This window comes from Rhynchophorus ferrugineus, unplaced genomic scaffold, assembly GCF_030347505.1.
Source record: "Rhynchophorus ferrugineus isolate W39M unplaced genomic scaffold, kcgeb_rfMv2 rfM4, whole genome shotgun sequence".
Lineage (NCBI taxonomy): Eukaryota > Metazoa > Arthropoda > Insecta > Coleoptera > Curculionidae > Rhynchophorus > Rhynchophorus ferrugineus.
In genome coordinates, this window is record NW_027472583.1 from 8,616,266 (window position 1) to 8,631,323 (window position 15,058).

Consider the following 15,058-nt stretch of genomic DNA (forward strand, 5'->3'; position numbering starts at 1 on the left):
CCAATTAGACTTCTTCAATACTTTTCAGACCGAACAGTTTTTTCTGAAATAATTGAATTAAATTATGTTTATATTGAAAAAACTGCTCACTGTTTTTGTACATATGATATATTTGATCTCTGATAGTGCTAACATCAAGCTGATCTTGATTCGTTATCCTCTTCGTATGAGGACGGTTTCTTTTCGGTGAATCCAAGATTATGTTTTTAAACTTTTGAGAAATTTCAATGATCGTGTCCATACTAATATTCAGTGCAGCTGCAACTTGGTCAAAATATTTTCAATAAAAACTACAGCAAAGTAATATTTTTTTATAACATCTTTATTAGATACGCTTAGTAAATCTTAATTTACAATTAATTTATTACTACTTTTCCTATGTACTTGGATTAATTAACAAGCAAGACAAGTGCGAGAAAATACATCAGTATGTATTCCTCAATTATAAAATTATAATTATTTATTAATTATTAATTTATAGCTATAGTTTACACTAATAGTACACACTAAATGTTCACACAAGTTCGTATGGTTTTGTTCGTTTCAATCTCCTGACATCCCGCGCGCTGTGCAGCCGTTGAATTGCTTCCACGTTAGTATGATTTAGTAATCTTCTTTCGTGTTTCAAGGCGAAATCCTGCACAACTTCGCAAATCCATTTGATTTTCAGGTCATCGTGCAGTTCTTCATTGGTTACATAGCGATAGGCATTGGTAATCAATCGAAGAACCTTGTTTTGACAGCGCCATATGACTAACTGATTTTAATTTTTAGTGCAACCCCATGTTTGCACCTCATAGGTCCAAATTGGCTTTATAATTGTATTATAGATCAGCCTCTTTGATTTTAGATCAAGTTGAGAGTATCTTCCGACTAACCAGTATAGTTGTTTTATTTTGGTTCTAGTGTGTTTTGCTTTTTGTCTAACGTGATGCTTCCAGTTTAATCTACCGTCAAGATGGATTCCAAGGTATTTTGCTGATTCTGCTTGAGGAATCGGGCATCCACTGAGTGAAATAATTAAGTTTTTATTGTTTTGCCTTAATGCAAAATTAACGTGGACAGATTTGGAGCTATTAAGTTGAATTTTCCAATCTTCCGTCCATTTGTAGATTTTGTTGACTGCCACTTGCACTTTTTCTATTGCCTTAGGCAGAGATATATCTTTTTCCATAATAACTGTGTTGTCAGCAAAGGTTCCAAGAAGTGTTTCTTTTGTTGTTGGAATGTCAGCAGTGTAGAGCAGATACAGGAGAGGTCCTAAGACGCTACCTTGTGGAACTCCAGCAGAGATATTTTTAAATGTCGAGAACGCCATTTCGTGCGATACTATAAATTTTCTTCCGAATAAATATGACTCCAGCAACTGACAATAGTTACGCGGTAACAATTTGCTTATCTTACAGATTAATCTCAAATGCCAAACCCGATCAAAAGCTTAGAGTAATATTTAACAGTAAAAATGCTTAGATCTCTAACGAATTTTATGGCTTCGAAGTAACTAATTAGAGAGGCAATCTATTCTGACTGGCTTCGGCATATTTAATCAGATTAATAATAAGCAGCGATTTGAAATGTATTAAAACAAGCAAAGCATTAAAACAACGTTTGCCAGTCTATAACCTCTTATCACTATTGTTTTGAAGAATTTGGCAGGCTGGTTCGTTTACGTGTTCGAACGTATCAGACAGCATAGTATCTCTTTTTAACTAGAATAAAATGAGAAGGAAAATTTGGTCTGATTCTAAAACGAATTTACAAATTGTGGCAGGCAATACATTAAACATTTTGATGACGTATGTTCACAGCAACTTCGGATAGACTATATTATGTTTTTCAATTCAATTAATGATGTAGATTTTAATCAAAGACTTACCATTAAAATTAAAATTATTAATTACTTCTTGGTTAAGTGATTCTTCATTTCACTCTATAATCATCTGGTCGGTCTGAAATGCAAAGAATAAACGTTCCTGTTCGGAAGCTTGATGTAGGAGATCATAAAAGGTTTGATGCAGTTTATAACTGTTTACTTTTAAAAACTGTTTCTGCTCTAAAGGAAATTGTTTTATTTGAGATTTTTTTTATCATAAACAAAAAAAAAACAACACTCTTATTATGTTCTTGCATTTTAACCAATAATATTTAGCTTAATTGCTAAAAACTAATGTCATAACAACAAGCTCTCCTTAAAATTATACACAAAACTAGAAAAAAATATAATCTAAGATGTCTTAATTTCAAATAGAATAAATCTGTCAGCTTTTTACCTCCGACTCTCCGATTCTACTTTTGGGATAATACTTTCACATTAACTTAAAAATCCGATTTTAATATTCTACTTTTATTTCATTAAGTTTCTTTTAAAGTTATTTTCCGTCGTTACGAGAATTGTTTGTTAAAAAAGTGGAATGGAATCATTTTAAAGCTCATTAAATATTTCCTAAGCCACCCCCTTAATTTCCTTACTCGTATACAAATTGTTATTTTCTTTCAGTCCTAAGATACAATTCCCTTTAGTAGGCTAGACATTATTTGTTTCGTTAACTTGTTTTTCAAGACCGATCGGATTTCAGCTCTAGTGAAAACCATGTATTCCTGAAGAAATATATATTTCCTAAATAGATTCGGATCTCCAGAATTGGATTTATTTTTTGTGGTAGTTTCTTAGATGTTTATGTCAATTATTGATATCGTAGCGTTAAAAAATATAAGTATCAAGTTTTGCGGATTAGAACAAAATATTTGACAAGTAAAATTATTGTTTATAATGGGTTGGGCGAAAAGTAAAGGCGATTTTTTTCTTATTTTTCCCAATACCCAATATACATCATCATAATTTATGACGTCAACACGTCGCAATATTGCTGAATTAAATTTTATTTTTGATTTAGAACGTTTGCTGACTTTTAATCTCTTTATTATCAACTAAGATATTAAGCTAAAAATGACGTCTATGTCTTGCATTGGCTGTTTCATTGGACGGTTTTTGTTTTATTGAATATTTTTCCAAAAAATACTGATATCCCTAATATTAAAAATAGTTTTAAATACTCTAAACATTTAAAAACATTACAAATATGTACCTGTATCTTAATTTTATAGGTTAAATCAACCACAAAGTATGTTGATATACTGCTATAAGTATCGATATATTCTTGAAGAAGTATTGAAAATATACCAATCTACTAAAATATCTATATAAAGATATGTTAGGCAAATATTTTTTTTCGAATAAAATATGGATTTATTGCTAATTCATAAGTGGCTTTTTTTAGTATCCAAATTCTTGTAAATGGCCCAGAACTATAAAAAGTATTGTGGATGTACTCAAATACTACCGAAACACCTTTTGGTTTTTAATTGTCATTGTCAAGAAATCAGGACATTGTTACTAAGCTATAAGGGAAGATTTTACTTCACTGAAGAAATCTCTACAATTCTTCGATAAATCTAAAGCAGAATACAGACAAGCAAGTACCAACGCATTTGGTTGAATAAAGTGTCATTTCCTTAGGCACTATTTAAGGACCAATGAGTCCCTCTAAATACATACGTAGTCTGATGTAATACTATTATATATGTTATTTCCATTTTAATAATCATAATAGTTTTCTTATGCGATGCAATAATATGAAATAGTCAACTTAGCAACTAACTACATACATTTAGTTGGATAGGATCGTTGTATTAACAAATAATACAGGATTGTAAAAATACTAACATAGTAAATTTGAGAGACATCATGGAGAGATAATTTCTTATTCTGAGTAATTTTTTTTTAAGAATAAAACATGATATGAGCTGTCATATGAGTAAGGTGATAAAAAGGGAGTAATGTAATAAGCAACAGAAGAGCAGGAAGAGCGCATATAAAAATATATGAAAGAGAGAGAAGCAAGCAAATAGCGCCTGCTGGTATTTGGAATGAAGGAAGAGAAAAATGAAAAATTGAAACCTTAAGTACATTACAAATTATACGGGAGTATAATTTGTAATGTACTTAAGGTTTCAAGGAAGTAAAGATATGATGTACACGTTCAGTTGATATCTTTAGAGTGTCTGCTGTTTCATTCACTTTCAATTTAGGGTCATTAAGAATCATTTTGCGGATTTTTTAAATGTTTTCGTCGGTAACAACTTCTTTTGAGCGTCCACTGCGTTCACAGTCTTCGGCGCTCATTTCACCACGTCTAAACTTAGCATACCAATAGTTGATGGTTGATTTTCCTGGGGCAGTGTCCGGAGACTCGGCATCAGGCCAAATTTTTTCCCTTCAAAAAGCAATATTTTATCGGCACGCGAAATTCCTTTTTATCCATTTTTTCCCAGTTACAAAAGTTGTTTCACTCAAAATACTATAATTCACAAACTAATGTCCGACAGCTGCCAAATTTATACACGCATCTTTTGAGGGTTAAGACTAACTAAAAAGCATATTATATATATATATATATATATATATATATATATATATATATATATACATATATATAATCAGCTTAATCCTATAAATATAATCCTATAGATATCTTTGGATTTTTTTACATAACCTATCTATTTTGAAATAAGAGTCGGAAACTTCTTGATAGGAAAACGGTGTCTTGCTTTCTGTACACCTGGTTACAATTTTTAGAATGAATATATATTATGTACATGTACTTCTTCTACATTTACTATTTGAAATTAATTAGATAAAAAATGTCACCAGCCTAAGACGTGCTATAGAAAAATGATTGTTACACAGCAAGCTATCAATGGAATATTATTATATCCACCCTTTTTGTCGGATTCGAACCGTCTAAAATAGGATTGGAACTTTTTCTGACATATTTTATTCGAAGGATCAAAAGCAGACGTTCTTCGTTACACCACCTCTATCGAATTTCGTCTAGAATAACATGATGTTCGTTCCAGGCGAGGATCCAGTTCTATTCCATCTATTTTAAAATGCATTGCGTATTTTATTTGCTCTACTTTCATATCACTTATGAACTATTCATATTTTTTTGAGTTTAAGAATTGCTTTAAAAAATATTTTAAGCCAATATTTCGTCAAATTAAGAACAAAATGATATATTATATGAATATGCCAAATCATCCTTAAATGCATAATCAATAATGTCTTCGAAAATGAAAATGATAAAATAATATGAACACCTGTCATTACACTATATTTATTCTTTAATAATTTATATTTTTATTTAATATTTTATCTTTAATAGATTCGTAGAGTGTCTGAATAGTTTCCCACGGATTGTCGTTTCGTTCTTGTACCCAAACATCCGCCAATTGCTTCGATGATATTAAAGATGAAAATCTATTCCCATTGATGATATTCTGATGCTTTTCAAACCAAGACTGGACTTATTTTCTTCGACTATAGAAGCGTTTGTCGGCAATATACTAGGTATATTTAAACTATCACTTTTAATATGACGAGGTATTCATTCGCAATAATCCGACCAGTTATGTGAATAAAAGGACCTGATGAAAATCTCTATATTGCCGACTAAATCGTAATTTAACCTCTCCAACCTTGCAGGATGTGGGACAGTCCATAGAGAAGGCTTCTTTTGGGGTTCTCCATACATAAACCTGATCATTTATAGGAAACAACGTAAACGATGATTCAATGGACCGTGCCATATTCTTTCAGTCTTTCGCAGCTTAACGTTGGCTTTCGTTATAAAGGGTCTCCCAGTCGCAGCACTGCAATGAATGTTAGCTTCGTAAAGCTTCCGCCGTACTATTTTTATTGAAACGGTAATACTCGTAGTAGTTTTGTGTTGTCTGACCACAATCCTTTTTAATGCTCAACGATCTCTGTCAGGTAACTCTGGGATTAATCCATTACTGTCCGATATTAGTCCATTCGGCTACCATGTTGTGTATGCTGTCATTACGACAGTTACTGTCGCTCGTGAAATGTTAAACAATAAAAATTGTTTTTCTTCAATATCAATAAGAACTATGTGTATTCTTCAGGAACCGTACTACCGAGACTACCACCAACTGAAAATGGGGATGAGGGAAACATTTATTTTTTTAATCTACAACTTTTTATTTTATCCACTTTATCAAAAGCTTGACATACATTCAGTATACTGCAGGACAACGTCTTTAAACTTTTAAGTCTGTATTTATTGTGTTTACTAGTCTACGTATTTGTCATATAATTCCGTATTTATTACGAAACTTAAATCGATCTATTGGAAGATTGGTTTTAATTTCAAGATCTCTTATCTGAGCTATTTTTGTCATAAAACTTACTATTTAGGTAAAAAGCACAATAAACAAGTTTTGCGAACTTTGACCTTGAATACGTATCTTTGCAAATGTAGTATCGATGGGAACTTCTCACATTTCCTTTATAGTGATGTTTCAAATATTTCAACCAGTGTTTAGATCTACTCAGTGTCTACTTTGACTGTATTATAACCTTATTTATGTATAATTTCTCAAGCATTATAGGTAATACACTTATAGTCTGGTAGGAAGTGTTTCTTCTGCTTTTTTTCGCTCGTTTTATGTCAAATAAAAATAGTTTTTCAGTCAGTTTGTACTTGATACTTCTTGAGATATTGATTGTCAAACGTTTTAAACCTATTCAGGGGCAAAGAAAGCTGATAATCTCACCAGTTTGGTTTCAGGAATGCCCACTTAACATATGGCCAATTATATCGAATTACAGGTGTAATGGAGAAATCTGTGGAAAATTAAGGTGTGTTTGAGTGCTGTTTTTCTTGATGTTGCACAAGCTTTTGACAGATAATCCGTGTCGAACATGAAGGAACACACACTGATCCTGTACCGATAAAGACTGGCGTGTCTCAAGGAAGTGTTTTGGGGCAAGTTATATAGCAGAACTGCTATCTTTGCTGATAATACGGCAATATTAGCAGCAGCAGATTATGTTGAGAGCCCAACTCGGAAATTCCAAACTTATCCTGAAAAAGTTGCTATCTGGCCTAAAAAATGGAGAAGCAAAATCTACAGACGTTGAATTCACACATAAGAGAATTATGCCGCAACACACATGCCAACACGGCATAGTACCTTGGATGCATGACCCTGGATGTCAAGCTCAGATGAAAAGAACATACAATAAGGAAACGCGATGAACTCAACATCAAGATAAGGAAAATGTATTGGTTGCTTGGACGAAATTCCGAGCTATCAACTTACAACAAGCTTATTGTACACCAGCAAACGGAAATAACCTTTTGATCTTGCAAATTTTAGAACACTAAGTGATTCAGTGGAAAATAGCTTAGTTCTAGTTGTCTTGTGGGTTTAGACAGATTAAAGTTTATTGTTAGTTGTATACTAGTTTTAAAAATAAATCGGTCAAAAAGATCGACTAAAAATAAATAGTTCTACAAAAATAGCAATATTGGAATTAATATGATATACTTTGAATCACAAAAATGTGTTTTTTTTTATTTAATGCGGATACTTATTGAGTAAAGTGTTAATTACTTTTCAATAAAACTAGACTGGCAGCTTTAGAAACCTTTTAACTTATACGCAACGTATCGTGTCATGTACAATATTAATTTTCAATTAAGTTAAATTTAAATTTAATAACTTTTCAGTTCGCTTGTACTTTGCTACTTTACTAAAAATTGCTAGACCAGCCTGTTTACTATTTAATAGACGCTGGTAACACAAAACTTCGTTCTGGTGAAATTAATATTTAATAAACGAGAAGAAACTTTCGGTACCCTTTTCTGGGAATGTAAGATTCACGATATTGTCCATGAACTTTTTATCGGATCTCTAAACTTTTAACACTTTTAACACTTTCCATCCCTTTTTGGGTTGTTAGGTTAGGTGTCAAGTTTATCAGGTAGCTCAAAAGGTGCCATTTATTTATTACGTAAGATGATTTTTGGCTGGCCCCCTCTATATATAAGAAAAAATAAAAATAAGCCAGCACCCTCTCATAATTTTTATTTTTCAATGATCATGATTTCAATTTTTATGAATATTTATTTGTACCTACAAGGAATTAATTTTTATTTTTTGGTATCAGATTCTCCGATTTCTGATTCATTGCTCTACTGTAGAGGCAATTTCGCCTATTTACGTACGAGAGTGGTTCAAATATGATAGAACCAAACGCTGTAGACGGCATAACAGGTTAATCGAAAAGTCTCCGGCTTACCATAGCAAAAACATTTTTTGGCAAAATAGTTTTTTTTAATCAACATAATTTCCTTCAACGGTGATACACTGATTATAGAGACCCTCCAAGTTTTCGATGCCATTTTTGTACTAAGATTTGTGCTTTGCTTCAAAATAGGATTCAGTTTCGGCGATCACCTCTTCATTTGACGAAAATTTCTTTCCAGCGAGCATTCTTTTGAGATCTGACAACAGGAAATATTCGTTGGGTGCCAGACCTGGAGAACACGGTAGATGGATGGATTTTTGCCATCGTTTTCACTGACTTGTAACACAGTGCATTGTCTTCGTGAAGCAGCACTTTCTTTTCCTTCTAATACTGCCGTTTTTTGGCGATGACGTCCTTCAAATGGTCCAATAACGCTATGTAATAGTCGCTGTTGATCGTCCTTCCTTTTTGATGGAGGTTGATGATGGTTTGTGAAATGGTGGAGTCATGTTTCATCCATTGTAACATATCGACGCAAAAACTCGGATTTATTATGCTCGATCATCTTCAAACACTGCTCCGAATCATCAACTAAAGTTTCCGGCCACTACCCTAGAAAAATCAACCATCAAGGATTGGTATGCTACGTTTAGACGTGGTGAAATGAGTATCGAAGACGGTGAACGCAGTGGACGCCCAAAAGAGGTTGTTACCGATGAAAACATTTAAAAAATCCACAAAATGATTTTGAATTACCGTAAATTGAAATTGAATGAAATATCAGACACTCTAAAGATATCAACTGAACGTGTACATCATATCATTCACGAATATTTGGGTATGAGAAAGTTATGTGTAAAGTGGGTGCGGCGGGAGCTCACTTTTTACCAAAAACAACGACGAGTTGATGATTCGGAGCAGTTTTTGAAGATGATCATATTTAATAAACCCGAGTTTTTGCGTCGATATGTGACAGTGGATGAAACGAAACGAAACGACACTCGTCCAGTCGAGTGGACTGCACACGATGAACCCGCTCCAAACCGTGGGAAAACGTAACTGTCGGCTGGCAAGGTTATGGCGTCTGTATTTTGAATGCACATGGAATAATTTTCATTGACTACCTTCAAAAAGGAAGGACCATTACATATATTACACGACTATTACATAGCGTTATTGAACCTTTTGAAGGAAGAAATCGCCGAAAAATGGCCGCATTTGAAGAAAAAGTAAGTGCTGCTTCACCAAGACAATGCACCCTGCCATAAGTCAGTGAAAATGATGGTAAAAATCCACGAATTGGGTTCGAATTGCTTCCTCATCCACCGTATTCTTCAGATCTGGTCCCCAGCAACTATTTCCTGTTCTCAGATCTCAAAAGAATGCTCGCTGGGAAGAAATTTTCGTCGAAAGAAGAGGTGATCCCCGAAGCTGAGGCCTATTTTGAAGCAAAGGACAAATCGTATTACAAGAGTAGTATCGAAAAGTTGGAGTGTCGCTATAATCAGTATATCACCCTTGAAGGGAATTATGTAAAAAAAACTAATTTTGCCAAAAAATGTGTTTAACTATGGTAGGCCGGGGACTTTTCAATTGACCTGTTATGTCTTAGTCTAAAACAAGAGCTTTTAATAGATTTCGAAAGTCCGAAACCCGCCGCGGCGTAAGTAAGTAGAAGTGAGTAATGAGAGGTCCCGGTCCCGAAAGTTGCGGTGAACCCGGCGCTTGCGTTTCGCGTTATCAGCGTGGAAACTCGCGGCGAACCAGAGGAAAGCGAAAGGCGCCAGTGCGATCAGTGTTATCTGCAAATTCGGGTTGACGACAGCGATCGCGATACGGGGCCGACCAATTTCGCGATAGGGGAGCACTTGTTGCCTGTTCCACGAAGTTTACTCGCGCGTCCCTCCACCAATGATTTCATCAATCAACATGTGAACATTGGTGAGTTGAATCGCGAGTTTTATATTAGTTTTTAGTAATATATATACGGGTATATATCGAGTGCTTCATCAATATGGTAAAACATCATTACATGAAAATTAGTTTAATTTAATGAACATTATATAATATCACTAGCAGACTCAAGAGAAGTCCTGTTAAAATTTTTAAATTTGAAAAGTTATTTTTTTAAATATATTGAATTTTTTTGGGTCGTATTGATGAATGATTTTTATTAATTACATTTTTCATTAGATATGTTTAGTACAAAACTTGATTTATAAATTAATTTATTGCTGCTGTACTGTTGTACTTGCATTAATACAAAAGAAAGGAGGGTACGGGATTAATACACCATTATATATTTCCCAAGCTAATTTACTTAAGCTAAAATTAAGAATACACTTATAAACTATATAAGTTCGTGTGGTTAGGTTCGCTTCAATCTTCTGATTTCCCGCATGTTGCCCAGTAGCTGTATTGCTTCCACGTTGCTGCGATTTAGCAACCTTATTTCATGATATAATGCTAAATCTTGGATCACTTCGTACATGTATTTGATTTCGAGGTCCTTCTGTAGCTCTTCGTCGGATACGTAGCGATAAGCATTGATAATTAATCGTAGAACTTTGTATTGAGTACGTTGGATTACTAGTTGGTTTTATGTTTCAGTGCAACCCCATAGGTCCAAATTGGCTTTATGATTGACTTATAAACCAATATATTTGAATTTTGGTCAAGTTGAAAGTATTTGCCGACTAACCAGTACAGTGGCTTTTCTTTGAGTCTAATCTGCTTTTTGTCCAACATGATATTTCCAATTTAACTTACCATCGAGATGTCTTCCGAGGTATTTAACTGATTTTGCTTTGTGAATTGAGCATCCGTCATCCGGCATCTGTCATCAGTAGTACATAATGATTACTAGTTATGGTTTAATCAAATAGTTTTCACAGTTTTAATTGCTCCCACTAAATATACAAATGTTGTAATATTTGTTCTTGTATACACAATTGTTGTTGATGGTTTGCCGGGCTGAAATCTCAAATATTGCTTCTGAATATCAGTGGGTTTCAGTTGGTAAGAGGTCTAATTTTTATTGATAGTTATTATTACATAAGTTTTTATGTTTTTGCTTACTGTGGATAAGATGCCAATGATTTACTTAATTTTTAAGTATCTGACACGAAACTTTCGGAAATTTTCTCCAATGATTCACCAATGCCAATTGCCTGGTTATTTCCTTGTTTTTCTAGATGAAAATCGACACTTTTAGAACGTTTAAAACGTTAACATATTTAGTGAGCTAGATGCACCATTGGTATATTACTATAATGAAGTAAAACTATTCAATAATTGTACAAAAATACACTAAAATGGGAAATTTTGGGGAAACGAATTGTTGAGCGAATAAGAAAAAATTAATGATTACTTACGTCACCTTTTAGAAAATTCAAAACTTTTAAAACTAATTTGTAGGTCTATATATAGGGTGTGGCAAAAGTCACGCTAGCATGGCCGCAATTTGCGCTGAGTGGCAATATAGGAACGATTATTTTCAATAAATATTGTCACTATTTCTCGTTCTTGTGGCGTATATTTATCCATAATTAAACTTGGACGTCTATGCAACACAATGGTTAAAGCGAAACTGAGCTAAACACCACATAATCAAGATGGCGCGCAATCAAAATGGTAGCGGGACTTTTGCTCCATCCTACATATAAAACTAGTTCTTACACAGCTTAGTTTCTAATTTCCAGTAAATCGATGTAGTGTTAACATAATCCTCCTGCTATTGCCTAATATCTACACGGTTTTATCCAATCCTATTTTACATTAAATCTTGAAGTAATTAACGTAGTTGTCTTGTACGACGATATTCCTTTCCAAATATCTTTTGGCTAACGCTATTATGGAGATAATTGCCTTTAGATCCAACCGTTCGCTTCCGTTTTGTCTTTGATAAGAAATACATGGCTTTTTTTGGTAAGACTATTTTCGCAGAAATCGTTTATAAATCCATAACGAATAGGGCCCGTAATAATGAAATGGATAACCTTAACTGAAGGCCTTTTATGTTTCTTTTTGGAAGAGATTTTAGATATAGCTGGTTCAGAAGGTTACAATAAAAATATCCGTTTATTTTTTTATCAGCCTAGAAGTGATCCTTGAATAAATGTTTTTTTGTGTCTCACGAAAATTGGTGCTAATATCTTCTTGGTCGATTTTTGAAGCTTAACTGGCTTCCCAGTCTAAGTGTCGGATTCATACCGCTTTTTAAATTGCCTGTTTTATTTATAATCAACAATCATAGTTGTATAAAAATGTTATATCGTCGAGAAATATTTAGGATTAAAAGTTCCGTTTATATTAACACTGTATTGAGTTCAGTTAACATAATATGGCTTCTTTACACACTTATATACTTATCTTTTAACAAGTATTTCGTTGCTTTTGATCAGCGATAAATATTGGTGAAAATACGAGGTATCAGTCTAAACAACTGTTATATAACCTAATATAACTAATTAAAATTGTTGATTTGGATTGCAGAATAGGCAGATTTAAAATGCGGTCTCCAATGCATAAAGTTGTAACCAAGTTTTGTTCGTTCCACTTACCTGAGGGGGTTTATTTACTACAGGGAGAATTTGAAGAATATAATTAAAAATATTATTTTTATTACAAGGAGAAATCAAAAAATAAAATGTTAATAAAATATTTTATTTAAATACTAGTTAACATTTGTATAAAACATTCTCAAAATACATAAAAAACAATATCTCTGTTATCTAATAATCTATAACTAATAACTTATTTTCTAATTATACATTCTTATTGCTGTAAAAATTATAAAACAAAAACTATAAACTAAAAAATATACTTAAAAATACAATATCTGTATTTACTGAACACAGTAGTTACATGTTACAATTTTGATTACGAAACCTCCTTTTCTTTGTTATATATTTTTTATAGGTACTTAATTAGATATTATCCATATTATATGAAGTCATGCATGTTTATTTTTGCCCTTTGCAATTCTATTTATTTTTTTCATCCTCAAGAACAAGCAACACCTAATTATTATTTTTCTTATTGCATTGCCTTTGCTCAGAATATACTACAGAATTAATGGTTTTAAAAAAGATCGTCATTTGCTAACATAACATCTGAATTAGAACTTTCGTTAAATTTATTTGCCGTAGATTCCTTTGTCAATAAATAAAAAAATCTAGAGATAGCTTCGCATATACCGTAAATTAACATTTAGATGATGTAACTTAATAGCAAAATCATAAATATATATATAAGAATTCTTGCTTACAATATTACTTGCATGTGTGATAGTACTTAGTCCTTTTGATGTTATGCTGTCTGGTTTTTATAAGCATGAAAATGAAGCCATATATTCGTCTGTTTCAAAAGCATCTGTCGATAAACATCTAGTGTAATTTAATTTTGAAAAAATATGATATTTGTACTTCTAATTCTTCTTCAGGATTCTTGAGGATTGAGGGTGAACTGAGCAACTTATGATTTCAATATTTAACTGGTAGCCAAATTTTCCTTTTCCGTAGGTTAAGGGAAATAATCTGTGAATATAAACACGTTATATATTTCAATTCAATTATCGATGTAGATTATAATGAAGATTTACTATTAAAATTAGAATTAGGAATTATATCTTTGTTAAGCAATGATATTACACATTTCAATTCATAATCATCTGGTCGGTCTTATATGCAATGAATAAACCTGTTCTGTTCGAAAACTTTATGTAGGAGGTCATACCTCTCTATTTCTAAAGTTTATTATTATTTACTATTAAAAGCCGTTTTGCGTTAGAGCAGCACCATTTGGAAAATAATTTATTATGATTGAATGATGATTTTGCATTTAAACAAATAATATTTGCCTTAAATGCTACAAAAACAATGCTACAATAACGTCATAATAACAAGTTTTAATTAAACGTAGAAATAGAAAAGAGCAAATATAACCTACGACCTTCTAGTTATTCGGACGCGTAAAACATTATTATGTGTTGCTATTCTATATTTCTGTTTTGTGGTTTTGATATTTCGCTACATAAAATAAGATAATTATTGAGTTATTCAGTGTATACAGACTAATCATGGTAAGCTCAAATTCAATTTCGACATTCGTACTTTTTTGTCTGATTTGATGAAACCTGCTGTCCAGGCTCTTTAATTATTTTCAAAAATTTATGGTGATATTATTCTGACATATTCCAAAACATAATATGAAGGCTCAAAAATTTACGAAGCAAAGAAATTCAAGATTGATTGGCCAGAAACCCAGCTCAATCTTTGACAGAACTCTTAGACAGTTTAACAGTGGATGAATCAAAAGTGTCCAGAGATTTACATGCAATGGGGAAGATCTAAAAGGAATGAAAATGGCTACTACACAAATTGACTCGAAATGCTGTTTCAAACAGTTTTAACATTATAGTTTCATTGATTTTCAGAAAAAAAAACAAGAGTTTTCTGTAGCGTAGTGTCGCCGACAACGAAAACTGAACTTATTATAACAAAAATTCACAAAATATGAAGGGTTGTTCTAGGAGAGTCATGCACATTGATACAGAAGTAGAATATTTATGACCATAGTTTTATTATGCATATGGTGAGATCAGCAATGTATAATACATGTGTAGAATGTTACTGCAGACGTATATCGATGTTAAATGTACAAGTTGTACAACGTATCGATACAGGAAGGTATCAGCAATAGTGAGTTTGCAATAGAACAGGCTACAGAACAGGTTGTGAACAACACACTATTACAGAAGGAGTGTTAAAATTGGTGATTGAATCGCTATCAAACCATATCGTTATTTGGACACGATCATTTTTCTCAATAAAAATCTCTTAAAATAAAAAATGACGAGAATACATGTAAACAACTAACACTAATATATTAAAAGTTTTGTTTTAGACCCTACTTAGATACAAAAACGTTAATATCTTA

General features: G+C 32.5%; 1 protein-coding gene across 1 annotated transcript in view; it reads left to right on the top strand.

The window, feature by feature from the left end:
• The first annotated feature begins 9,921 nt into the window (after nucleotides 1-9,921).
• The window catches only part of LOC143195090 (G-protein coupled receptor dmsr-1), a 60,457-nt gene continuing 55,320 nt past the window's right edge, over nucleotides 9,922-15,058 (top strand). Inside the window, exon 1 of the mRNA XM_076401950.1 lies at nucleotides 9,922-10,060. The gene's annotated coding sequence lies outside the window, so the exon portion shown is untranslated. The remainder of the gene's footprint in view (nucleotides 10,061-15,058) is intronic.